This window comes from Neofelis nebulosa, chromosome 10 (genome assembly GCF_028018385.1).
Source record: "Neofelis nebulosa isolate mNeoNeb1 chromosome 10, mNeoNeb1.pri, whole genome shotgun sequence".
In the NCBI taxonomy this organism is placed as follows: domain Eukaryota; kingdom Metazoa; phylum Chordata; class Mammalia; order Carnivora; family Felidae; genus Neofelis; species Neofelis nebulosa.
Window position 1 is genome coordinate 48,228,176 of NC_080791.1, and position 26,240 is coordinate 48,254,415.

Below are 26,240 nucleotides of genomic sequence, written 5' to 3' on the forward strand. Positions count from 1 at the left end.
AGTGGCATAGTCCTTCCTCTTAACTGCAAATGTTCCTTCACTTTGACTTGCTGTTTGTTCCTTCTGAGTGGGAATGTTGATAACATAAACAAGAATCCAGGGATAAACCGACCTGTGATTGTAGTGTGAAAAGAGAAAACATCATTGGAGTTCTGACTTTTTGGGTTGTAGCTTTTTAGAATGTCCAGATCTGCCGATTGTAGAATGATGACAGACTTGTTATTTAATGGGACTTGTGGTGGGGGAGGAGGGCAATATTAGGGTAGAATTGATCCCTTTCCTATTCTGTATATCCTAGGTAATACTATTGTAAAAATTGTCATGTACCAGCAGCTTATATATTGAACAGTTGGGTTTTGTTTTTTGCTTCTCAAGTAATTTTTTAGGAAAGAGACTTGTAAGTAGGTCTTTTATTGGAGCAAATGTTTTGAAAAAGTGCCTTCTTCTTAGGAAAATTATAGGTTGTATGGATGAGAGGACTGTCAGGACCGCAAATGGCTCTGAAAGCCACAGGGAGATAATGCCTTACACCAAATTAGTATGCATAGGAAAGTTGAATCTCACGGTGGCACTTAATTCAGGCATGGGCCTAAATGTGGAGAACAGCAGTCTGAAAATACTTTGTATAGAACCTAAAGGGATGGTAATCCAACAACATAACATGGGCTTCTGCTTCCTGAGAGTGGGGAGAAGCTGGTAAAGGGCCTTTGATACCTATCTCCCTTTCATTTCTATGGTGGTTGATGCTGAGAATAGGTAAGAAGAAACCAAATATGGGGTTAAGGGTTTTAAACTATTTGTTTTTCTTACTCAGGGAGGAAAGAAATCAACATTGGAGAACTGAAGTTTTGTTCTCTGAGTGATACAGACCAAAGGAAAATGATTAACTTGAATGCCCTTGTGCTATCCAGGGGAACTAGGAGGAGTTAATTTTGAACACTAGGTGATGAAAACTAACATGAAAATAGCATCTTTTTTTTTTTTTTTCATGGAATTTGTATTCACAGAGTTCATGGAGTAAATTAAAAGGTATACTGCCTTGAACAATGAAGGCCCTCAGTTGATGCATGGTGAATGGAAATAGTTTATTTATTCTGTGTACTTAATTTTATTACATGCCTTATTTAAACCAACTATTGTGGATTAATATTTTGTCTAATGAGTTCAGTAATATAGTTTAACTAGGAATGTAGTTAACAAATGACACTGCAAGCTGAATAAATTCACATAAAGTATTACTATAGCATCAGAGATCACATAATTGCAAACACAGAGAGTGTATAAAGTGCTGCTGACTATATGTTGTCATGCTTTATTATAAAATGGAGGAAGATGAATAAAATTAGATCATTATTGAGTTTTATTTAGACAATGACTGTTATATTTAAATGTGAAAGAATCATTGATAGATTCATAGCATGTTGTAGCATTTAGGGATATAAATCTAGATCACAGATAGTGATTGTGATTTTATTTTAGTACCCTCTGTAAATTTTGGCTTCTTTTTGCAATAGGTAGCATAGTTTATTCCCTCCTACTCTAATATAACAACCTGCACCCATCATAGCCCATCAGTCCTATTTTAGCATTCAGGTATGATCTGGTAAGTGTATTCCTCAAGGCTGGGGTTAATTGAAAAGCTAATTGGGAGTGTGCAGGCCTAAATGCCATCCCTAAACATGCAGTATGCCTTATTCATGGTTGCCTGGTCTACTGTTTAACCTCATTCAATGCCAATAGAATTAAATAGCAACATGGAACATAATAATAAGCATAACAATAGTATTAATGAGAGTCTCTATCTATACACATTATACATCAGGTACTTTATGCATAGAGTTTCATTTAATCTTCACAGCAACCCTGTAAGGTGGAAATTGTTTTTCTTGAGTCCCAAAGAGAAAAGTAGCTATCCCAAGGTCACAAAGTTAGTAGTAAGCATCAGTGCTCAAATTTGAGCCCAAGTTCACCCAAGCTATTCCAAAAATGACTCCTTGTGTCTATAGTGTTCTTTTCCATCCATCTATCATTTACCTATCTTGTCTGAATAAGGTTAATCATTCCTTCTTATCCTGTCTCCCCCTGTTTTGATATTAGAATTTGATAGTCATGAGGTTTACAGAAGCAAAGTTACCGATCCTGTAACTCAGCCCTCTTATTTCTGATAAGACTATACCTAAGCTGCCTTGAATAGACGATTGTCTATCCTGTTTTAAAGACTTTACACTCTTTGTCCTCTTTAGTTGGGTAAGTATAGCAAGCTATCATCTTGGCACCTATTATTCCTTCCAAATAGCTAGTAATTGTCATATCATCATCACCTAAACATTGGCATTTATACTCATTGCTAATCCTATTGAAACCAAAAATGTCTTTCATCAAAGAGAACCAAAATTCTTGGCAATTGTAGATGCACTTTCTTTTTAGAGTGAGTCAAAGATATTAGGTGATTCACATTGTCATTTTCCAAAAAAGAAAAGCAAAAGGCTCTTTGTTATTCTTTCATTAAAAAGACAGTTTGTGCATACCAATAAATTCTGTGAACAAAACTACTTTAAATGTGATGATATGAAATCAAGACTACTGGGCTGAAAAAGAATACCTCCATTTGAGTAATTATTCTTTCCTTATTTTTTTGACCCTCTGTAATTAATTCAGACATTAGTGTCTTACTTTTTTGACTTTTTGTCACATTTCAACTTAAATTGCTTAATTTAGTCCATCTCTAGATTGTATTACTCTGAAAGGGCAGCTGAAGAAACTTAAGATAAATTGAAATGCAATTTCTGGTGACATAATAATATGCAAGAGTATAAAACACTTGAAACTGTGAACCTTCACTGCCCCATCAGCATTGCTTCTTTCATTTGTTTTTGTCTTAATTTTTATATTTATTTTTATTTTAAGCGTATACCCTGAAAAGTAGATGCATGATGCATTTAGGAAAGACTGGCATCAATATCCATCATCTGATAGACACAACTGTGGATGAGCTTTTCAGTGATATATAACTTACAAGAGAGGTAACTGAGACCAAATAGCCTGACATTAGGCCATAAAGAATTCTTAAGGAATTCTTTAAGAATTAGCACACTGATTCTACCCTCCTTTCCATCTAAACCAAGCACATTAAATCAACATAAACTAAAATGAAGGATAATCTAGTAATGGATTTGCTGGCAGTATGGCCAATGAGAGACAGTAATGTCCTGGGTGACCCTAGTATACATTAAAGGCATTGAGCTTAAGGTGAGGACCTGAGAAAGGAAATTAAATTAGTCCTGTTCTTTGCTATCCAGCCTAAAGCCACTCATTGTGGCTCCTTTGTGCCTCAGTTTTCTCTTTGTGAAATGGAAATAATACCTATGCTTTAGTAGAGCCCCAATGTCCTCAGGATACAATCCAAACCCCTTAACATGGTCTACAAGACCAATCATGATATGGTCTCTGCTTCCACCTCCTCCACTATACCTCGCCCCTCTTCCATGAGACTCTAAATTTTTTTTTTAATGTTTATTTATTTTTGAGAGAGAGAGTGAGAATGTGAGTGGGGGAGAGCCAGAGAGAGGGAAACACAGAATCAGAAGCAGGCTCCAGGCTCTGAGATGTCAGCACTGAGCCTGACGCGGGGCTCGAACTCACGGACCGTGAGATCATGACCTGAGCTGAAGTCGGACGCTTAACCGACTGAGCCACCCAGGCGCCCCTCTTCCATGACACTCTAAATCCAGCATTCTGTGCTACTTTCAAATCCCATGCTTTTTCTAGCTTCCAGGGTTTTTCTTATCCAATCTGGTTGACTAGCAAACCGCAAGCAAGCCATACCCCTCACTAATTGCTTGTCAACCTTAAGTGACATCACCATCATTAGGAAACCTTCCCTGGTCCCTATAAGCGCAGGATGGGTCCTCCATTGGCTCCCACAGAAGGTTGTACATTGGCTGTAATCATGTTTACTTCCCTGTATTCCTCATTAGAATGTTGATTCTCTAAATGAAGAACTGTTCAATCTTGTTCACCTTATTTCAAGGCCTAAAAGAATGCCTGGAATATAGTTATCTCTCATACTCTGTTTCATTGACTAGCTTGTCGTCAGTTGCAAGGTGCTCCATTATTTCATGAACTATTAAGGGGAAAAAATATTTTCAATGGAACTATAACAAATCATCAATTGCAAGATGCATCTTGATTTCAGAGATGTTCAAAATATAAAAAGAAAAGTTTATTTTAAAATCAATGAAGTATGGCATCGCTGAAAGAATGAATAATGAATGGGCTTATTTTGAGGATAAATGGGTTAATATAAATAAAGTGTTTAAGGTTACACTTGCTACCAGGTCATTTTTATGTCTTTGCAAATCATAACAATACTTTGCAAAGGGAAATTTGATAGTCCTAAAATATGTTACATATTTTATTCTGTGCTGATCAGACTAAACTTGTATCATATGTCCTGTTTTGGATTTAGGAAGGTAAATGAATAGAGGGAAAAAGGAAATGAAGGTTTTAGAAGAAATAGATTGAAAACTATCAAACTGGGGCCATTTAGATTGCAGAAGAGAAAGCTTACAGAGCCTCCTGGTCTCTCACTATATATTTATATGTCTAAACAATGATAGTTAACTTTTACTCAATTGTTTTTATGAGCTAAAAACTATGCTAATATGAGGATCTGGTGAGATAGTTACCATTATTAGAGCAAAAACACGTCATCATTAGGTGGCTGGGATTAGACACCATATCTGACTCTAGAGCTCAGGCTCTTAACTAGTAAACGATGCTCTGTATGTATGTGTATATATGTGTGCATATGCTGTATGTTATACTATATATATGGTGCATGTTTACATTGAGCCAGATATCAAGTTTATTTTTCCCCATAAAAGATAAATATAAAAGTTAAATGTAAAATCAAAAATTTAGCTTTAGCATAAGAAGCAACATCCTGATGTTGAAGACTCTCCAATCCCCAGTGAATGATAGAATCTTCCTATGTCTATTTTTGCCCCATGGCAGATTGAAGAGTAGCCTGACCCAGAGAGAGATGGACAGATTGTCCTCTCAGGTCCCTTTCTTAGAGCCTTCTGAGTCTTTGAGAGCTCATCGGTCGTGAGCAGCAGCATGACTCAGCGCCAGTGTCTGCAGGCTGTGGTGACAGAGAGGACAGGTGTTTGTCCACACAAAATGCTGCCTTGCAGTTCTCCCTTGTCACCTGGCAGGTGAATCAAGCAACCAAATGGATGGTAGCACCTGTTCTGAAGTCCCAGCACTGCTACTTACCCTGGAAGAGCACACAGTACAGCTGCTAGCAATACAAGGAGGGAGACAGAAGGGAAAGGATATGATAAGAAAAATGGCTAAAATGAAGGAGGGGGAGATAGGCTAGAGAAGAAGTTAGCAAGTCACAAAACCACTGTAAAATTGTTATTAATAATAGTAATGCCTTGCACAGTGACATGCACTTTACATTCATTATCTCATTTAATCCCCACTACAGCCTTCTGTGGTAATCTTATTTTAGCTCCCATTATATAGATAAAGAAACTGAGATATAAGATTTTACAGAATTTGTCCAAAGTCATAAATAGTGGAACCAGCTTTCAGAGCTAGATCTGGCTGAATCCAGAGCTTGTCTCCCTAACTATTCATGTGCTCTTTAAACTTTTCTTGGAGTGGGTGAGCCAATGATGTAGAGAAGGGACAGACCAACACAGTGCCGTCTTTTCATGTACCTGTGCCTTATTACTCTTGAATAGCTATGTGGCTGGAAGTTTCTCATTGGGGGTCCTCTAGGAACCAGATATCCAGGTAGTCTACCTTCAGTACAGTTCACAGAACTTTAGTTGCAAAATGGCTTTGGTTTTGTTTTGTTTTGTCTTCAGTATCCTTTAGAAACGGTATTTCTCTACCTGGTACCATTCAATGGCATGACATTGAATGGTGAAGATGGAAGTGGAAGCTCTCCCCTCTGACAAGATTAGCTCAACCATGGTGATTCTTGTAGAGATAAAATTGATCATCAGATAAAGTATATATCTCATTTACTTATGTATATTTGGGGGGGTTAATAGAGAAAACATCCCACTTTAAATAATGCCTTGTAGTATTCACTATTTTCATCTGAGTTAGTTTTATTTCCCCAAATAAATTACAAAAAATTTTATTAAATTATTAAACCATTGTAGATTCTGTCTCATTTCATCAGGACACCTAGCACATAGTAGACCCTAAATAAACCCTGGTTGAATGATTGAATTGGATGGAGAACTCTGAGCTGTGTGGGAATAAAGACTGGATTAGGGGTCAGTAGGCCTTGTGTCAACTGCTCTGTCCCAACCACTTGTGCTAACCACTTGTGCTACTCGGTTAAGTCTTTTAATCTCTCCGGGTTCTTGGTCTGCAATCAGATTCCTTTCAATTCTAACATTCTCTGCTTCTAATCAAGATTTGCTGTAAGTCTGCTGAGTCCTTAGAGGGAAGGATTTGATCTTCTCTTTGTGCTCCCCACATCTAGAAGAATGCCTAGCATTAAGAAAAATTAAGAAAATTTATGTCAAATAAATATACACAACAGACCTGGAATGTCTTTAGTATTGGTAAGAAGAATATAGTAGAAAACTTACCTGTCTTCAAACTTGAAGCAAGATTAGAGACCCTCAGGGGCTTTTCTTTGTTAAGGAAATATGAGGGAGTTTATAGCTCTAGGGTAGGAGGCTGCAATACTCTTTCTTTCCCACTCTCCATGCCACTAATACTGAAGTGAAACAAACAGTAACCAGCAGAATACCAGTGTTCTCTTCAACTACCAACAATGATATGTCAAACTGTAAAATTTCCCAGCTGCTTTGCCCCACATGCCAGAAAATTACAGGCTTATATTTGAGCATGAAATGTTTGTTTCTTGAACCTTCTCAAATCTGAAAATTCTAGTTATGTAGGGAATCCCCACCCCACTTGCTACGGACTGAATTGTGTCTCCCCACCCCAAATTCATATATTGAAGCCCTACCCCCCAATGTGATTGTATGTTGAGATGTGGAAAAGGCCTTTTAGGTCTTTTGAGGTTACATGAGATGGTAATAGTAAAGTCCTAATCTGATAGGATTGGTGGATTTGTAAGATTTCTCTCTTCTTCTTTCTATCTCTGCCTTTCTTTCTCTATCCTTCCTCCCTTCTCCCTCTCTTACTCTCTCTCCCTTTCTATGTTTCCCCCTCCCTCATTCACCCTCACTCTCCCCACTTCCCCACCCCCTGCCATGTGAGGACACAGTGAGAAGGTGGCAGTCTGCAAGCCAAGAGGAGAGCTGTCACCAGAAACCAATCCCTGGAGGAACCTTGTTCTTGGGATTTCTCATTCGCCAGAACTGTAGGGAAATAATTTCTGTTATAACATACCTAGTCTATGATATTTTGTTATGGCAGTTTGAAGACACTAATATACCATGATGCCATGATGGCAATGTATGGTGATGTTCAATGTTTAGTGCCTAGGGTCAGGATTTCATTGCTAGGGAGAAATGTATAACCAATTAAGTATTCTTTTCATTCAGACCATGTAAGTTCTAATAAACACACAGCCTTTGCAGGGTCATTATTATCTCCTCGTGTGAGATAGGAGAGGTTATTAAAATTAGTTAATTATTAAAAGGAAGGAGGGAAGAAGTAAAAGGTGGGGGCCCAGGGTGGCTTAGTCGGTTAAGCATCCAACTCGATTTTGGCTCAGATTATGATTTCGTGGTTCATGAGACCATGCTCCACATTGGACTCTGCACTGAGCATGGAGACTGCCTGATATTCTCTCCCTTTTCTTCTCTCTCTGCCCCTTCCCCTTCTCACACTCTCTCTAAAAATATAATAAAATAATAATAATAACAATAATAATAATAATAATAATAATAATTTTAAAAAAGGTAAAAGGAAGGAATGAGTTGCTTTTGAAGGATCACTGTTCTTGTCTTCATATTCTGTTGTCTAATCAACAGAGCAAGAGAAGTGAAAGCTAACTATTCACCCAGCATATTGGATACAATTTTAAAAAATCAAAGTTCGTCAAATACAGTTCTTCCCTTTCACACCTACTTGTTACTCTAGGTCATTCTGATTCACAAACAGAAATTATTTGCTTTCTCTACCATCCACTCCACAGTTCCTCAACATTGACTCTGGAAGAAAGTTTGTACTATGAAGAGGGCATCCAATTTTTCGCCAGCCTTTGCAGCAAGGTGTGATGAAATGAACATTGTCTGAGACAGAAGTCAGTGTCATTGGTGTTCACTTTCATACCAGTATCGAAGTGTGCCATTTGACATGAGAAATTTTTGTGTCTCCCTCTCACAGAGAAACTAATCTGCTGAGAGGAAAAAGTGTATTACATGTGGGGGATTTGGAGAGGGCTGGTAGTTTGGAAGGTAAAAGAGAATAATAAAAATATTTTTTCTTTCTTCTTCTCTGAATATCAACCTGGCCTAGGACTTATTTTCATTTCATTTTTTTTTTCTTAAACACCTTGGATAAATCCTTTGTCACCTTTATTGACCCCTTTTCTTTATACATTTTGTGAATGCTTTTGTTGGCACACCCAAGAACAACAGTATGGCAGTGGAAGCCTACAGCCTTAACTTCAAATTTGACCTAACATTTCATGGATTGCGTGACCTTGAGCATGTAACTGCATCGTATTAATTATTAATGTTCTCATATATTTTTTTTGTAAAATATTTTTTAATGTTTATTCTTGAGAGAGAGAGAGAGAGAGAGAGACAGAGTGAGAATGGGGGGAGGAGCAGAGAGAGAGAGGGAGGCACAGAATCTGAAATAGGCTCCAGGCTCTGAGCTGTCAGCACAGAGCCTGATGTGGGGCTTGAACCCACAGGCTGTGAGATCATGACCTGAGCCCAAGTCAGATGATTAAACGACTGAGCCACCCAGGCTCCCCAAAGTTCTCATATATTTAAAATTGTGATAACCATCCTCACATAGTTTTTTGATGCAGTTAAAAACTGCACATAAAGCATCTGGTCCATTGTAGAACACTTAATATTTCCTTCTTTCCTCTCTCCCTCCCTCTCTCCTTTCCTTAGTCTATTCATTTTCATACTTTGCATAGTTCCAGAAGGGATGCAAAGCAGATTCTGGTAACTCCTTCATTAGTGATACCTCTTTCTCTACGACTCCCTTGGGCTTCAGAATAGACTTGCCCTCCCATCCTAGTTTTATAGAATAAGGAGCTGTGTAATTATATCATTGTTGCTGGTTAGAGGAGAACAATTACTGAGTAGAACAACTTAACAAGTGAAAATGGCCAGTACACAGACTATGGGAGAATTACAGGTTTTTATTTCCTTTTTAATAAGTAAATTCCAGATCATTCCCATAAAAAGTCTCCCTCACCCCTGCCTCATCTCCCACCCTTCTCTCACTTCCCTTCTCTCAAAACACACCGTGCAGTTTTTGAGAGTGATTCTGTATGTTTGGTGAAGGTCAGTCAGGACACATTAGTTCTTATTTGAAGTGAAGTGGTATGTGCTGAATGACTCAAGATGCTCATCTCCCAGCTGGGGAATGCATCCTATCACCTCTGTAGCTTTATTTCAGGTCTTAGAAAAAAGGGAGAGGACAAGCTCCGTGTATTGAATTTCAGAACCAGAAAGAACCTTCCTTTTGTAAATGCTAATAGTAACATTAATGAACGCTTATTGAGAGTCTTTACCATGGGCCAGTCACTATTCTCTGATTTTACATGTTCTAACCGCTAATCCTCACAATAATCCTATGTGCTAAGTACTATTACATCTTCATTTTTATACCTGAGGCACAGAAAAGTCAACTAACGTGCCCAGAGATGCACAATTAGAACTATTTTTGGAGGCAGGATTTGAACCCATGCCACCTAGATCTGAACCCACATTCTAACTACAGTGCTGCATTATTCCCTATGTCTTTCAAGTGAGCAAACTGAGCCCCCAGGAAACACGAGGCTTGGGAAGGTTCTTGCCCAGTGTGGTTGGCAGCCAAGCTTTTGGTATTTGAATTCAGATCTTCCAAATACCAGTCCATCCCTTTTTCTGGCCAGAGATTTAGTGGTTCCACACATCACTGAGATGAATGCCCCTACATTTATTTCCTATGACCAAATCTCAAGGAATTTTAAGCACTACCCTTTTAAGTCTGAAATAAATAGAAACTGATAGTTTCCTTCCATTTCACCAAAAGTATTATTGGTTGTATTCATGTTATTGGATGGTTGTATTAATAACCTATGATGATATTTTCAGTAAATAATTGATCTAAATTCACTGTGACTTCTGAGCCCTCCTTCCATTAAAAAAAAGAAAAAAAAAGTTATTCAACAGGATGGCATTTGAGAAACAATTCCACACCAGTGGTTGCATTAATTGCTACTTTGAATGTTCCTGCTGTGAAATGAATGGAGCCACTTTGGATCTATTTCTTAGAAATAACCATCTTTATTACCTCTGCTCTAGGATGCTCAGTTTTGAGATTTTCAGAGGCAAATATCTTCACTAATCTGTTTCTATTTTCCGTTTTCATTCCGTAAGTAATCCTTTTCATTGTTATCACCATTTGTAATGTTCTCAGATTTAATTTATGGAAGGTATGGGATGTTACAGGACGTTTTTGCCTCTTGCTCTCTCAGCATATAACATTCTGTTAACTCCCCAAGTGTAACATTTTGAATATCATGTTTAATTCAAATATGATCCATTATTTTATTAAAGTTTTTCCCCTTGCATATCTCTAGAATCTGCAAGAGCTTTATGGAAATGGCTTATGTGATACACAAATAAGAATTTCTTTTAGTAGCAGTAATTTCTCCAGTATTTTGAGAAAAACAGGATGAAATGTAGCATAGTGAAACAGTGCTTGTTGGCAGTTAGGAACTACAGCATGCCTTTTAGAAAACAGATTTCAATACCTTGCAGATTTATTTATGTTTTTGTCTCCTATTTCTCTCAATTCACCTGTCTGGTGTTCTTGAGCCGTTTCAAAATCATATTATTTCCATGTTTCCAGGTTGACTGCAGGCTGGCCATAGGAAAATAAAATTCAAGAAACTAAGTGAGTTAGCTATGGCCTCTTACGTCCATTAAGAATCTAACAAATACTTCATTTGCCCCTTGGTGTGGAACAAAGACTTATTTGCATACTACTGCTACTGCTGCTTCTACCTCTACTACTTCTGCTACTGCTCTGGGATTTATAAAGGATACGGAATGATGAAGCCACGGTCGCTATGCTGAGGAAGCTCAGGTATAGATTAGGAAGAAAAGAAACATATACACTGCAAACTCTTAGGTGTGCTCTAGCAGTATAAATAACACTTTTATTTCTTCTGCCTTGCCAGACCCTCTGTGATTTTTTGCTGAATCTTATCATTCTAGAGCTGTGGGATCATGCCTGATTGCAAACCACCTGGCATGTCTCTCATTCACTGAGCTCCACTCTCCATGATTAGAATAAAGCCCACATGGTCTGACTTTGCTCTTAGTTAGTACACGTGGATATGCATAGTGCCCCTGTAGGGAAAAAAAAAAAAATGTCTTAAATTAAAGCAAACTTTCTTATTTTTAATATTTCTCTTAAGATATATCAAAACAAAATAGTCAAATATTTCAGAACACTGTGTCTGAATCCAGTGTTCTTGGGTTCAAATCCTAGCGCCGCTGCTGACTGTGGGACCTTGAGCAAATTACTGAAACTTTCTGGGCTTGAGTGTCTTAATCCATAAAATGAGAATAATAGTACCTCTCTTGTAGAGTTGTTATGAGGACTGAGTGAGGATATATTTGTGATAGAACAGGCATTATCTAAGTGCTTTTAAATAAATACAGTGGGACATGTCATTTAAATGGAGATTTGGGGGCGAGTGTGGTTGTGTGGAATCTCTCAATGAGTGGCTAATTCTTTCATACTCTGATGATGATTTTGACTTATAGTATGACTGCTCTGAACTGCTTCATCATCCTGTTCTCTGCACTGCTGGCATGAATGGACATGCAAACATCTGCCCCAATACAACAACCCTGAGCTTTACTGAAGGTGCTTTGAGAAGGTGGCTGTGAGGTGCAGCCTGATTTAGGCTGTTGCTCTTGCCAGAGATGCTAGGATTACTGCCATGTGGTTGTTGAGTCATTAATTTGAAAAGCATCTACTCAAGAGTGTCTGCCTTGATATCTACCCAAGAGAACATCCTCTGAGGAGGTAGGGCAAGGGCCTCTAATTAGTATAATGAACTTATGTCTTCCCAAAGCACCAGCTCTGCTTTTGGAAAGGAATCAATATTCATCATCACTATTTGTTGCTCAGTGATACAGATACTTCCATGTGTTTCTGAGCAGTTAGGGACTGTCAATGGATGTGAGGACATTCAAATACCAGGAGATGGCTTACTTTTACATTTTTAATTAACATTCTATGTTCTAGAATGCATATTACCTCTTTTCCATACCATACCTCTTTATAATTTATATAGTTTAATCACTTGTTGACCAAATACCTTGTCTCTCTGAAATAGAACTATCTCTGTTCCTTTACAGAAAATAGATACTAACTTTGAATGATTGGCAGAAGAAATCTTGACAGTCCATAGTTTATTCATTTGATAGGTGCCTAACAATATGCTAGAAAGCTGGGGTGTTATGATGAAGGTGGCCTATTTAGTACTCAAGGAATATATTGTATACTGGATGAGGGAGAAATAATCGAACCTGAATATAGTCTAATTGTGATAAATAGAATATAAAATTTACCATTTTAATCACTTTTCTTTTAGGTTTATAAAGAGTGGTATTGAATACATTTACAATGTTATGCAACTATCACCAGTATCCATTTCCAGAATTTTTATCATCCCAAACAGAAACTCTATACCCATCTGGATATGGTGTTATAGTATAAACTCTTTCAGACTTTCCCCATTTGATCTTCCTACAATATCCACTGATTAAATTACAATAGTTCCATCTACCTGTTAAAGCTATTCTAAGAATGTTTCAGAAATACTTACAAATGCTTGAACTTCCATTATTTCTTTGATAAGACTTTATAATGTCCCAAGTAATGATGTTAAGCATTTTGCTCAAGTAATGCAATTTAATTTTGGCTGCGTACCTTTAGCTTTAAAATTAGTAATTAAATATTTAGTTATGTAGTAAATTAGCTATGCCACATGATCACTGGAAAGTAGGTACTCCATTTACTGCAGCATAAATGTTTTACAAGGTATTGTAATGTAACTAGTAAATTAATAATGACAATTTAGGTTTTAGCTAATTAAATTCTTCCTTAGCATTTATTAATTTGAGGGCCTGAAGTAAAACAACTTTGACAGTGATAACAACTGTTGCAATGGTAACTGCACCGACCAAGGATAAAATTGGGCACATAGAATGTATGTAACCTGGTTGTAAATATAAAAAGTCAGTTTTCAACAATATCCCTTTTTAGATTTTATTGGCAAATCTAAACAGGATTACTTGAAGAGAGAGACCTTGTCTTCAGCTTCATACCCTTATTCAGTTAAAACATTTTTTTAATGAGAATTGACAAAATTGCAACAGCAAACACTTAGGCACTCGTGTCCAGAATCGAGCTAGATCTATTGAAACAGCGTAAGAGAACACAAAGAATTCAGTTTCAAATCATAGATTATTATGGCTGGAAGCCAAAACATTAATATCTAATAATAAAAATAATTGCTGATGATAATGGGTAATATATAAAAGCCTTTTTATTGATGAAGAAATGAAGGCCCAGAAATATTTGGCTTCATATATCCAATATTTAGCTTCATTAATTTAGCTCATTCATAACATTGGTCTTTATTTTATATAATAGAAACCACATATAAGGGAAATGTGAAAAACATGTCAAAGAAGGTATGTCTATGTATAGTCTCTCAATCTTTAGTTTATGTGGAAAAACATTTTTTGGTGGAAGAAGCATCAGCTTTAGAGTCTGGAGGACTTGCAGTTGAGTCAAGTTTGCCCTCTACTAGCTGGCAAAGTTATTTAACTTCTTTGGGACTCAATGTTTCCATTTGTAAAATAGGGATAAAAGTGATGAATTGCTAGCATAGCAGTGTGGTAGACAGTAGGTGTTCCAAAAATCAATTCATTTATTCCCTCTCAGAAATAGCAAGTGGAGATCTCATTTAAAGATATAAAAATAAAATAGACTTAGTCTACCCAGTATCCACCCCAACTTCTCTGAAGAACTCAGGGTAGGGAGGGAGGGAGCTGTGAAGTACACTACCATGTAGCACGGCAATTCCAATTTCTTCATCCAACTTGTGCAATAGAAGTACTATAGACTCAATTCTATTTGGAGGCATAAAGGGAGAAGTGGAGAGGAAGGGGTGGGGCCAGAGAAGGCCTCGGAAAGGAGATGTTGCTTGGGAAGATTCTAACAAGATGAGAAGGAGTTTGCCAAGCAGACAGGGTGAGGGAGGTCATTCTGAGCAAAGAAAACAGCTTGAGCAAAGCACACATTCTTCAAAGAGTGTGGCTTTTCATGGAACGGCAGGAGGTTCATCATGGCTTAAGCACAGAGTGCACACGGAGGAGTGGGAAGAAGTGACTTTGGAAAGGTTGTATGGGGCCATATGGCGAAAGGCTTGGTTTGCCATGTAAGAAGTTTGAATTTTATTTGATGAGGGAGGAAACACTAGTGTCACCGAAGGTTTTAAGGAGGGAGGGAGAGGAGGAGGAGGAAGAGACAGACAGATGGAGACAGAGGGAGATGGGATAAGTTTGACATTAGATCTGGAATTTAGGAAAACTGATCTGGTGGCAGTATGGAGGATATATTAAAAGATGAGCAAGAGGAGAGGCAAGGAGACACTTCAGGAGACCTTTCCAGTACTCTCAAACTTGGTGTGCATCAAGATCACCTGGAGGGCCTATAAAAACACAGATTGCTGAGCTGCACTCTCAGAGTTCTGGATTTAGTAGGGCTGAAATGAGGAACAAGAATTTGTGTTAACAAGTTACCAGGAGCTTCTGCTCCTGGACCCTGTTTCTAGAATCACTGCCATAAAAAATGATAACCAAGGGCTTTACTAAGGCAGTGAAATACAGGTGGTAAATGAAATCCTGTTTGAGGATCTCATTGATTAGAACTACCCTTGTGATACATTTTTGCCTGCTGAGATTTTGTTTGGATAATATTTCCATGACTGAGGCATTTGATAGTGCTGGAGGTATTAGGTGAATTAACGTGTGCCGGCTGTAGCCTATCAGGGTCAGAGTGGGTCAAAGTGACCTGTGGCCTTCAATGAATGTTAATACCAGAAAACCACCCTAGGTATTTCCTAACTCAAATTCCTTTGTTCTGGTTGTTGTTAAATGAAGAAATCAATTCAGATTACAAAGAAGAAAGAGACTTGCCCCAGTCACAGGACTGTTTAATCTAAGGAGATTGGTTTCTGAGGTAAGGTGCTACTGAACAGTCTTGTGTTCCCATCTGTCTGCACTCCGTGTGCTCCAGCAATGGTCTGAGGGAAACAAATCTGGCTGCTCGAAATTTCCCTATGTTGCCATTTCATTTTCTTTATTTTTATTTATTTTTTAATATTTATTTATTTTGAGAGAGAGAGACAGAGTGCTAGTGTGGGAGGGCCAGAGAGAGAGGAAGACACAGAATCTGAAGCAGGCTCCAGGCTGTCAGCCCAGAGCCCGATGTGGGGCTCAAACTCACCAACTGTGACATCATGACCTGAGCCGAAGTCAGAGGCTTAACAGACTGAGCCAGTCAGGTGCCCCACCATTTCATTAAAAAAATAATAATAATGTTTATTTATTTTTTGAGAGAGAGAGGCAGACTGCAAGTGGGGGGGGGGGGTGGTGCGCAGAGGAGAGGGAGAAACAGAATTGGAAACAGGCTCTAGGTTCTGAGCTGTCAACACAGAGCCCAATGGGGGGCTCGAACCCACGAACTGTGAGATCATGACCTGAGCTGAGGTCAGATACCCAACTGAGTGAGCCACCCAGGTGCCCCCATTTTTTTTTTTAAGACAGCACATACTTTACTCAGAAGGTTTATATGATCACTTCTTTTGGTTGGGCAAGATTTTTCTCATGTTTTTGTTTATTTGTGCTTGTGTTTGTTTTCAAGCCAAACATGATCTCTCTAATTACCTTTCATTATAACCAAAGTTCCTTTTTCATGTAGTCCCATTGTTCTGGTGAAATGGTCTTCATCTGCTGAGTGTAGGAAAAAGGTTTTAATTGACATAATTAACTCTGGGGTGGTTACCTCGGATTTGAAAGAGGCAGTTGATTCTTCCAGAATGTGAGGGTATTGCCTGATAGAGCCAAGCACACCGCGTGCAATAATGAAGGTGGTTTGGGAAGAATTTTGTGCTCTTAATTAGGAATGAGATGAGGTAGCCTTCTGTCGGCAGGAGGCTCAGGACACAGGCCTGTAATTGTAATGAGTATAATGGGATTACCTCACACTTGAGACATTGCTTTCACTAAAGGCAGCACAGAGCCTTCCCTACAAACCTACATTAGTGCGAGGTAGGGTTGTTGTAGTGGGACAGTTTGAAGAGAAAATTGATTGTGTAATTTGAAGGATTTTTTTCTTCCTCCTTTCTGTGTGGATGTGTGTGTTCATAGTGGAGGAGACTATAAAAATATTTGCATCTCAATTACTGTGTTTCTAATGGAAGGGCTATTTGAGGGTTGCCTTGTATATGAGACAGTATGTTCAGGATGCTCTAAATGATGTCTGGAATAAATATACTGTACTTTTGTAAGCACTTGGTGTGATTGCCTAATATTGCAGCTCATAAATGTTTACTAAGATAAAATATTATTACATTAGTCACTGTAAATTTCTCCCAGGTATAGGGATAGATATTAAGCAGATATTATTAAATGCAGTGAGTGTTTGGAAAGCATATATAGAATTTTGAATGTATTTTAATTTCAAAGGAAGGGCAGGTTTGAGTTAATTAAGCACCAGGGACCTTATGTGAACCACCAAATTAAGTAATCTCTCTCTCTGTCTCCCTGCATCCTTCTCTTCTTTCTCAGGCTCTGTCTTCTATCTCACTCTTTCACTCTTTTTTCTTTATCATCTGTTCATAAACCTTTGAGTACATGTTTACCAAGTGATGTGTAAGGCACTGTCCATTTACAAGGACCAATAAGAAGCAACTTCTGTCCTCAGGGAGTTCACGTTTTAATATAAGAGTTAAGCAAATCACTAATCACAAAGCAGTTTGTATCTCCAAGTAAAAACCAAGAGCTTGAGATACACAAAAGAAGGAACATATAAGTCCAGCCTGGGAATGGGGACACTTCATGAAGAATATTGAAAACGAGGTAGTCATAAAGAACAAGAAGGATTTTTGTAGGCAGAGGAGGACAGGATGGCCTTCTGGATGAGAAAACACAGAAAGTAAAGGGACAATATCATTTCAGGGAAACTGGGTGTATTTATTCTAGCTGGTAAGTAGGGGGTAAGGAGAAAGTGCCAAGAGTTGCATCTGGAAAGGAAGGATTGGGCCAGATTGGAGAAAGCCTTGCATATTATAGTAAAGAGCTACAATCTAACCCCAAGGTAGAAGGTAGATTAAAGTGGCACATGATTCAAAAAACCCTTGGGCAAAACAATACAGTATAATAATGGTTAAAGTACAGACTTTATCAGGGTTTCAAACTCAGGCTTTTGTTTATTGTTTAAGTTTCAGGGAGTTATTTGATGTCCCTGTGCTTCACTTTCCTCATCTCTAAAAATGATGATACCTCGTACATGCTATTGTTATAAGGACTAATTGGTATACGTAAAGCCCTTAACATGGTGCCCAGTCATTGGTCTGAGCCAGTACTGCTATTCTTTCTCTCCTCCTTTCCTCTGTTTCTTAAGCTAAAAGAATTTTAAGCCCTTATGTGTTCATAGAACTGGACTAGAAAATAATGCACATTTTGTTCAGGTTCTTTTGAGCCTTAATACGTGCTGGGTCTTGGGGAAAACGCTGGTAACAGGAAGATAAATGAGAGCCCACCATGTAAAAAAGGGATTGCACAACAGCAGGGCCATGCTTTAATGAAAATCCTTTGATAAAGTGCTGTTGGAGTATGAACCTATCCACACATTCAAAGAGCTCTTGTCAGAGAATGCATTCACATTGCCTTAAGATGTAGTTACAAGAAAGTTAGGCATAGAGTTTGTCCCTTAACTCAGCACACTAATGGGCAACATGGAATTTATATTTCATTGTAAACCAAAGGTATACATCATGATTGAGCGATACACTAAGTATATAAGTTGGGTGGGGGCTAGGAAAATAGGAAGTCCATTCCCAGATGATGTAGGGTAAAAAAAAAATTAATTTTATGAATTTCATCTAGGAAGGCTTCCTGAAGAAGGTGGGGTTCTAATGCTGTTTGAAAGCCTGGAAAATAATATATTGGCAGATAAGGTGACAAAGAAGCACGTCAGGACCTTATGGATCTTGGCACTCTTTTGAAGAGGGCAGAGGGAGTCATGGGTGAGAGTGAGAAGTGAAGAGGTGAAAGGAGATTATGAAACTGTATCCTAAAGACATCCTAAAAAATGCAAGGTAGGTAGAGAAGATGGGCATGGGTAGGGCTGGGTTGTGTGTGTGTGCCTCTCTAGTGAATGGCTTTAGACACAGAGAAAGTAATACAGAGTCTAGATTTTCAAACTGACTTGGAAGGCAAATACATGATTGTCCTGGGATGGGGAAGGGGGGTGATAGTGGACTATCTTTGTTAAGTAGAAGGCTATGGTAGTTCAGGGAAGAGAGGGACTTTAGTATAAGAGAAAAAAATAAGGATGCTAGCACGTATATACCAGATATGATGCTAGAGACGGTGTGTTTTGTTTCATTTCATGCTCACATTAATTCTCTGGGGAAGATATCATTATTCCTATTTAACAGGAAGAAAAACTGAGGTTCAGATAAAACATCTCTCTCAAGGTCACACACACACTAAGTGTGAACTAAGGAATTCAAGCAAAGTAGTCATAATCAGAAACTTTAAATTCATTAATTATTTCCACCAAACCACACCATATCCTTTATCCATCCATTCACTCATTGACTAACCAATGAGCTCTTACTGTGGGCAGGACAGAGTCACTGAGTTCAGTCTTGCTCCTCACCTACCCTCTGTTTAATCTTGGAAGAGTCAAGTTTCTGTGACTATTTTCGAAACGAAAAAGGCTTTTTTGAGGATTAAATGTTGTTGTATTTGCAAAGAAGCCAGCTCTGACACACGGTGGCTACTCAGTCAGTGTTGGTTGAATCTGGATTTACATTTCAACAGTTACCAGGTCAACACAAGCTATTCTTAACTACTTCCCAAGGAAACACAAGGATCATTAGTTGGCATCATTTTATTAGTTTCTCTCCATTATTTCCCTTTATGTGCAGTGCTATCATGATGAAGATTGTACTGATGACAACACAAATAGTGTTAGTAACGACAGCAGCAACCTTTTTATTGAGCACATACCATGGGCCAGGACCTATGTTAAGATAATGCTTTATATTCTCTCATTTAATCTTCACCAAAAGCACATGAGCTAAAACTATTCCTATACCCATTTTATGTATGTGGAAACTCAGGCTTCAGAAGGTTAAGTGACTACTAAGATTGCAAAGCTGATAAATGGCAGACCATAATCTTAAATCCCAGGATGCCTTACTGCAAACCACATGCTCTTAATCATTACGACCTTCCATTTTAACACAGTATGTTTTTTGAGTCGAGGTTGTCAGCAGTTCAGGCCACCCTTGCTCCCAGTTACTCTGGATTAGCAAACTTTCATTCTAATTCATGCTTTTTGAGGTTGTGTTACTGCTGTTCTAAATGCCTTTATTTAAAGGAGACAGTTTCATTTTCTCCCTTAAGTGGAAAAAAAAATGGTTTTCCTGCATATGCACAGACATCCCACAACACATCTACTGAAACACTGATTTGCTTGGATAGAAAATGTGAGATTCAATTTCTTCTTGGTTGGGGAATATTTCCTTAACAGCATTCAATGCTAGTCTTTCTCTCTCTCCCTTGCTAAGCCATCCAGGAATAATGATGGTTGGGTTGATTTTTGACATGTATCTTGGAAAGACTAAAATAGAACAAAGAGGACTGAAATGGGATCAAGTAAGAAGGGATATTGGTGTCAAGGGGCTGGTGTAAAAAATTAAAAAGTGGAGAAGGGGGTAGTATGAACCTTTTGAGGTTTCAGTTTCTACACATTTAGGACCTGAGATTTTGAATGAAAAGGGAAAGAAATGGAAGGGGGGTCAATGATTAATTTTCAGAAACCCAGAATAGTAATTAAAATTAGTAGGGAAAGAGGAGGAAAAAAGATAACAGCAGCAACAGCTAACATTTATTGATAACTTCTGATGTGCTGTACAATGAGTGAGCAAAGCATCTGTGTTATAAACTCATTTGATCCTCTCAATACGTATAAGACGTAGGTACTACGATCACTGCTTTACAGATGAGGAACTGGGTTTTGGAGCAGTGAAATAACTTTTAAAATGTCACACAACTATTTGAGCCAAGTGAAACCCACTTCTAACTGGCCTTAGTGTTTTGCCCACTGACCACCGTCTTGACTGTCAGAGGGAGACAAGCCTGAAGGCCCAGAAGCAGAAGTGGCCCCTGTTCCTCACTGACCTGAGCCATACCTGCTCGAAATCCCCACCTGGAGAGCATGGATTCTAATTGTTAGACCTGTGACAGCATGCCTGCATTGACAGTGAAAGGACTTGGCTTTGGAGTTTGGCAATTGTTCCACCCAGCTGCATGATTTTCAGTGAGACACTTCTCTGAGGCTTATTGTCTTCATCTATAAAATGAGGAAATGGAATAGAAAAACTGTGTAAGATGAATGCAAAAGTTTTACGTAGAGTCTTAGACTTGATTAGTGTTCACAGCAGTACATAAAATAATATTAGTAATATCATGTTGTTAGCACAATTCTCGGCTCTCAGAGGTGCTTCAAAAATGGTATGTGTAGATCTTACATCATGATCCTTATCAGCCTCTGACTCAGAAAATTAACAGGCACATGCAGTGACATTCATAGTTCTACTCAGAGACAAGTCTTGTGTCCTTACTAATAATAACCACCTCTCCATGACAAGTTCTAGTATGTGACAATGCTACAGTAAAGCTTCTTAGAATAACATCTTTATTAAATAAAAACTCTATGCCTTTAGGGGGATAGTAGTGCACATTGTATAATCCTCTGCTTTGCATATTGAAATTCATCTACCAGACCTTGCAAAAGGAATTCAGAGGCATCTTAAAGTGGAGGATGACCTTCACATTTTCATAAAATAAATGATTAATGTGGGGACCATTAATTCCACCCCTACTCTATTCCCCAAACAGCTTTATCCACTGTGAAAAAAGCCTTTCCCTTTCAAGGATAAATGATACATATTTTAATACAATTATGAACAATCAGGTATGTAATTTATATTTGTTATGTATAATTAAATACATAACTAAACATCACTTCCTAATTAATCAAGGCATTAAAACCGGGAAGTGGCAAGAAGCTGTTCTGCGGCAGCATCCTCAGTTGGGATGATTATTTATAAACAGTCTGGGAAATTTTAGGATTGTTTTTATTCCTGGTTCATCTTCTCCAGGTATCATTGAATAGGTCAGTCTTGACTATATACTGCTTTCAGGTGCATGCTTTAAGTGGCGTTATCAGAAGCCACTCACCTACACTGTTCAGATAAAATCTAAAGAGCCAGAAGTGTAACCCACATATCATGCTGACCCATTTTGAAATGATCAAATAGAATGGGTTTTTACCACATCAATAAGTTAGTCCAAGTTTGTGCCTGAGACAATTTCTGCACCAAAACACTGTAGTGGATAGGGAATAAAACAGGGAATAAGTAATTTCTTTTATGACCGTGCAGCTGGTAAGAATTTCAGATTCACCCACCTGCCTCATTGATCATATCAGTTGTGATAAACAAGCAGTTAAACAGGCTGTACTAAATATTTTATTAATGTTGATGGCCACAATAAAATAGTAGTAAACATTTGTCAGACCCTATATGAAGCATTTTAGACATACCCACTGATTTAGGCTTCACCATAGTCCTGTAAGGTAACTATTATTATTCTTGCATCACAGATGAGGAAACTGAGGCACAGAGAAGTTAGGTGATCTATCATGTACATCATAGCATGATCTCTCGTCTGGTTAAAAAAAAAGAAAGATGAAAAACTGAAGAACACAGTAGGTATTGTATGGGATTGCTGTTTTCTGCATTTGTAAGCGATGGGTGTTCTCTTGGAACTGGCTGGGATTTGTTTTTGAAGTTTGCATTGATGCCATGATAAAGAGGCCTCACACAAAATAGATGTTCTATACCATTGAACGAAATTGAAGGTGCCCAGCAGGCTCTCAGCTAGTTTCCTTCTGGAGGAGTCAGAATGTCTGAGTTGGTGATTATACTGAACGGGGAAAAAAAACCCTTCTGCATTACCATATCTGTCAGGGAGAAGGATGGATAAGTGCGGAGGAAAGGTTCAGTGAGCTGCCCTCATCAGGGATAATCATATTCCTTATTTTCAAGTAATGCCCCATTTGATAGCTGATGTCAGCAGGTATTGATTGAGTGTGTTCTGAAAACCTGTAGCTGAACCCTGCAGGGAGTTTAGTAAGTATGGGGGCTCCTCAAAATGCACAGACAATCTGAGAACAGTGGGCTGAACTTGACTGTGTCGATCTCATATTCCCATGAATGCCTCATGTGTTTTAGGGTTGAGTGTGATATTGAGGGCACAGTACATTTCCAGCCTCTGGTGTCTGCCCTACCATGAAACTGCTCTGCCTCTTTGTTTTAATCATACCAGGCTGCCTGACATTCTTCAAATATACCATCTATTCTTAAAACTCTTCTGCCTTTGTATATGCTTTCCCCCCGCCCTGGGAAGCTCTTAACTATTCCTTAAGACTCAAGCCAGGTATCCCTGTGGACCTAAGTAGTTTTATTAATTCTGTGCTCTCTGCTGTATTCCGTCCACATCTGAAGGCTCAGGAGGCATGATGGTTACAGGTAAGGAGAGACAAAGGACTGGGCCAGGCATTAGAAGAATAGATTCAGGACTGAGATAGCAGATAGCAGGGAGTAGATTCAGTTAATGAAGAAATAACCTGACAAGGTCTTTCATTCATCATGATTCAATGTCAGGTGATATGTCAGTTAGTGGAGACTGAAAATGTGTTTCTAGCCTTTAAGGGACCTACACCAGAAGGAAACATCATAATTCAAATATTAGCAAGTTATCATTAGGTTTGCATGAATATCTAGAAGAATCTTAGAGGAGCACGAATGCCAGTAAATTATTATCTTGGGGGAGGGGGGTCTCCTGTAGATCACCCCATGTTGCACTGGGATTTTGGATAGGACTTCGGTGCTTAAAACAGAGGCCAGTAGAATAAACCAACATAAAAGCCCTGTCCTAGGAGCTAGAATGTAGGAGAACGAGGGAAAAAACTAAACCTCAAAACCATAAGGCTTTTCTTAGGGCAAGTGCTTCAGCTAGCAACAGAGCAAGCTCAGAGAAGTCATTTTGAGAGGATAGCTGGTACTCAGCTCCTGCACATGGGACCTAAGACAGTTGAAAATAAACAAAAAAGAACAAACTGATGTTTGCCGGAGTGGGGGGATGGGCAAAATGGGTGAAGGGGAGTAGAAGATGGAGGCTTTGAGTTATAGAATAAATAACTCATGAGAATTAAATGGCACAGCATAATGAATATAGTCAATGATATTATAGTAGCATTGTATGGTGACAGATGGTAGCTACACTTGTGGTGAACACAGCATAAGGTATAAACTTACCGAATCACATTGTACACCTGAAGCTAATGTAACGTTTTGTGTCAACTATACTCAAAAAAAGATAATTAAACATAAAATAAAATACTGTTTGCTTTATGTCTCTGCTGAGCTGGGACCTATCTTTTCCTCTTACTGTGTCACTTTGTAGCTGAGCAGTTCTAGGCAAGTCTCTTAACTTCAGTAGCCTAGGTTGTTTCATCGAAAATGAAAATTCATAATAATTACTTCTGTGGGTTATTCTGAGAGTTAAATGGTCATTTAGTTCATCATACGGTATCTTATATATAGTAATGTTTCAATTCATGGTGACATCATCATCACCATCATCTCTATTACCATTACCATTATTGATGTTATTACCACCTGTTATGGGACAGATTTTAGCTGAGTCTAACTATAGGGTTCTAGATGTTGCGGATGTGGAAGCAGAAATTCACAAATTCCTCCATTATGGCACTTACACCTAAGCTTTATGTCAAAGTTGTGGAACTTCCACTTACCTGTCTTATTAGGTTATAAATTCAGGCACATAGTATCTGGCACAACCAGGGTATGTTGAACAAAAGAATGATTCCACCAGAACAAAAACTCCAAAAATGTCACCCAAATCTCTGTTAAGAAATAAAGCCAGTCTATAATTTGTTCATTTTCATTTACTGGGATTTCTGAACTTAAGTAAAGGAATTTTTTAGAAATAATTGTGGCATAATAATGACACTTGAAATATGATACTACATGCAATTGGATACTATGATACTGTGGATACTTATTTCAGAGCCATTGGACATGACCTTATGCTCTCTGCACCCATCACCAAATGAAAACATGCTTTGTTTTATTAAGTAAACTATTGACCCCTAGCTCCACCATATATCTACCTTCTATTTATTCCTTCCACACCAATCTAAGAGTGAGTAAGACAAAAAGCACATTACAGATGCTTTCTAAATTGCCTTAAATGGCTAGAGAGTCATTGTCTATTTTCTCATTGCAATTAATTGAATCAGCATATGACTAAGATTTATGTGACCCATTGATTTCAATTTTATTTGCCATAAATGTTGCTGTCCATTCTTGGTAGACTTCTAGCTCTAGTAATCATACGTAAGGTGGCATCTGCCTACCTTGTTATTTTCTGGAAGATAATATATGTCCACAGAGCCAGCAAATTTGTATTCATAAACATTAGCATATAAGGAGTTGTTGTGTCAGGAACACTGAAAATGTGATAAATATTAATTTCTAGACTGGTATTTTGTCAAGGATTTTTAGAATCAGCATTTCATGTTTTTGTTTCTGCCCTTGGAGTCTTCTAAATGATAGAAATAGAAGCCGGCTGTCTTTAACAGGGTCTTTTTTCCATGTTCAGAGGTCTGCCAATATTTTATTTTTTTTACATAGTGCATGTCTACCCTTGATTATTAAAGAGCTGTTTTTCCTTCTTTTTCACTGCATGGCTCTGGTTTCATAGGTATGTGGAGCAAGGGTATGTATTTTTATTTGATTTTATTTTTAGAAATCAGTACACACTTTTTAAAGCAAAAAGACACAAGAAAATGACATTCTGTAAGTAAAATAGCAGACAACAAGATCCTAAGAAATTTAGTATGCTACTCGTAAGCTCTTAAAAGAAAGAAAAAAGTCCTTTGAGTGTTTAAAAGAAATGATCGTTCATATAGTGGAGTTGTTGATCGGTGTTTTCTGTCTTCTTGGAGTGAGCTGCCAAAGGATCCATCTAAACTGGTGATTTTTCAGTCACAAGGCTGTAGCCTCTAGTAAATATCCCCTCCTTTTGGTCTGTGGGTATTTGAAAATGGAATATGACACATTCATGGGGAGTGGGGTTTGAAGCCAGCAGTTAGTTCCACAGGGTGAGCCCTGGGTTTCATTCCCCAGTCTCTTGCCCTCATCAGCTGTGTGACTCGCGGTAGCCTCATTTAAACCTCTCGGAGTCTTAACGTCTCCATCCCTGAGACAGATAAGACAATACCTACTCCAGGTTTGTTGTAAGGATTAACAGATAAAACAGGAGAGGGTGCTCAGCCCTCAGGGCTCTTGTCTGGGAGGTTCCAGTCTAGGCTCTGCCACTCACATACTGTAGGACTTTTCTGGTCCCAGTTTTCCTTTCATAAAAAGATGACATTGCATTAAATAACCTCTCAAGTCACTGAGAGTTCTATAAAATCACATTTTCAATTCTCATGTCAGGAAAAGAGAAACTGGAAGTTGCTGGTATGGTCTATTCACTGTTTTTGCCTCTGGACTTCTGATGAGGGTCAAGAGGAAGTATAGCTCATGTACACTATGCAAATGATCCATTTTCAGAGAATCAGGGGAAAAAAAACATGAT

The 26,240-nt window shown here is 38.3% G+C and overlaps 1 protein-coding gene across 21 annotated transcripts in view; it reads left to right on the forward strand.

Annotated features, from left to right (window-relative positions):
- DLG2 (discs large MAGUK scaffold protein 2) overlaps positions 1-26,240 on the forward strand; it is a 2,097,061-nt gene that overhangs the window by 1,194,079 nt on the left and 876,742 nt on the right. The window lies entirely within an intron of this gene.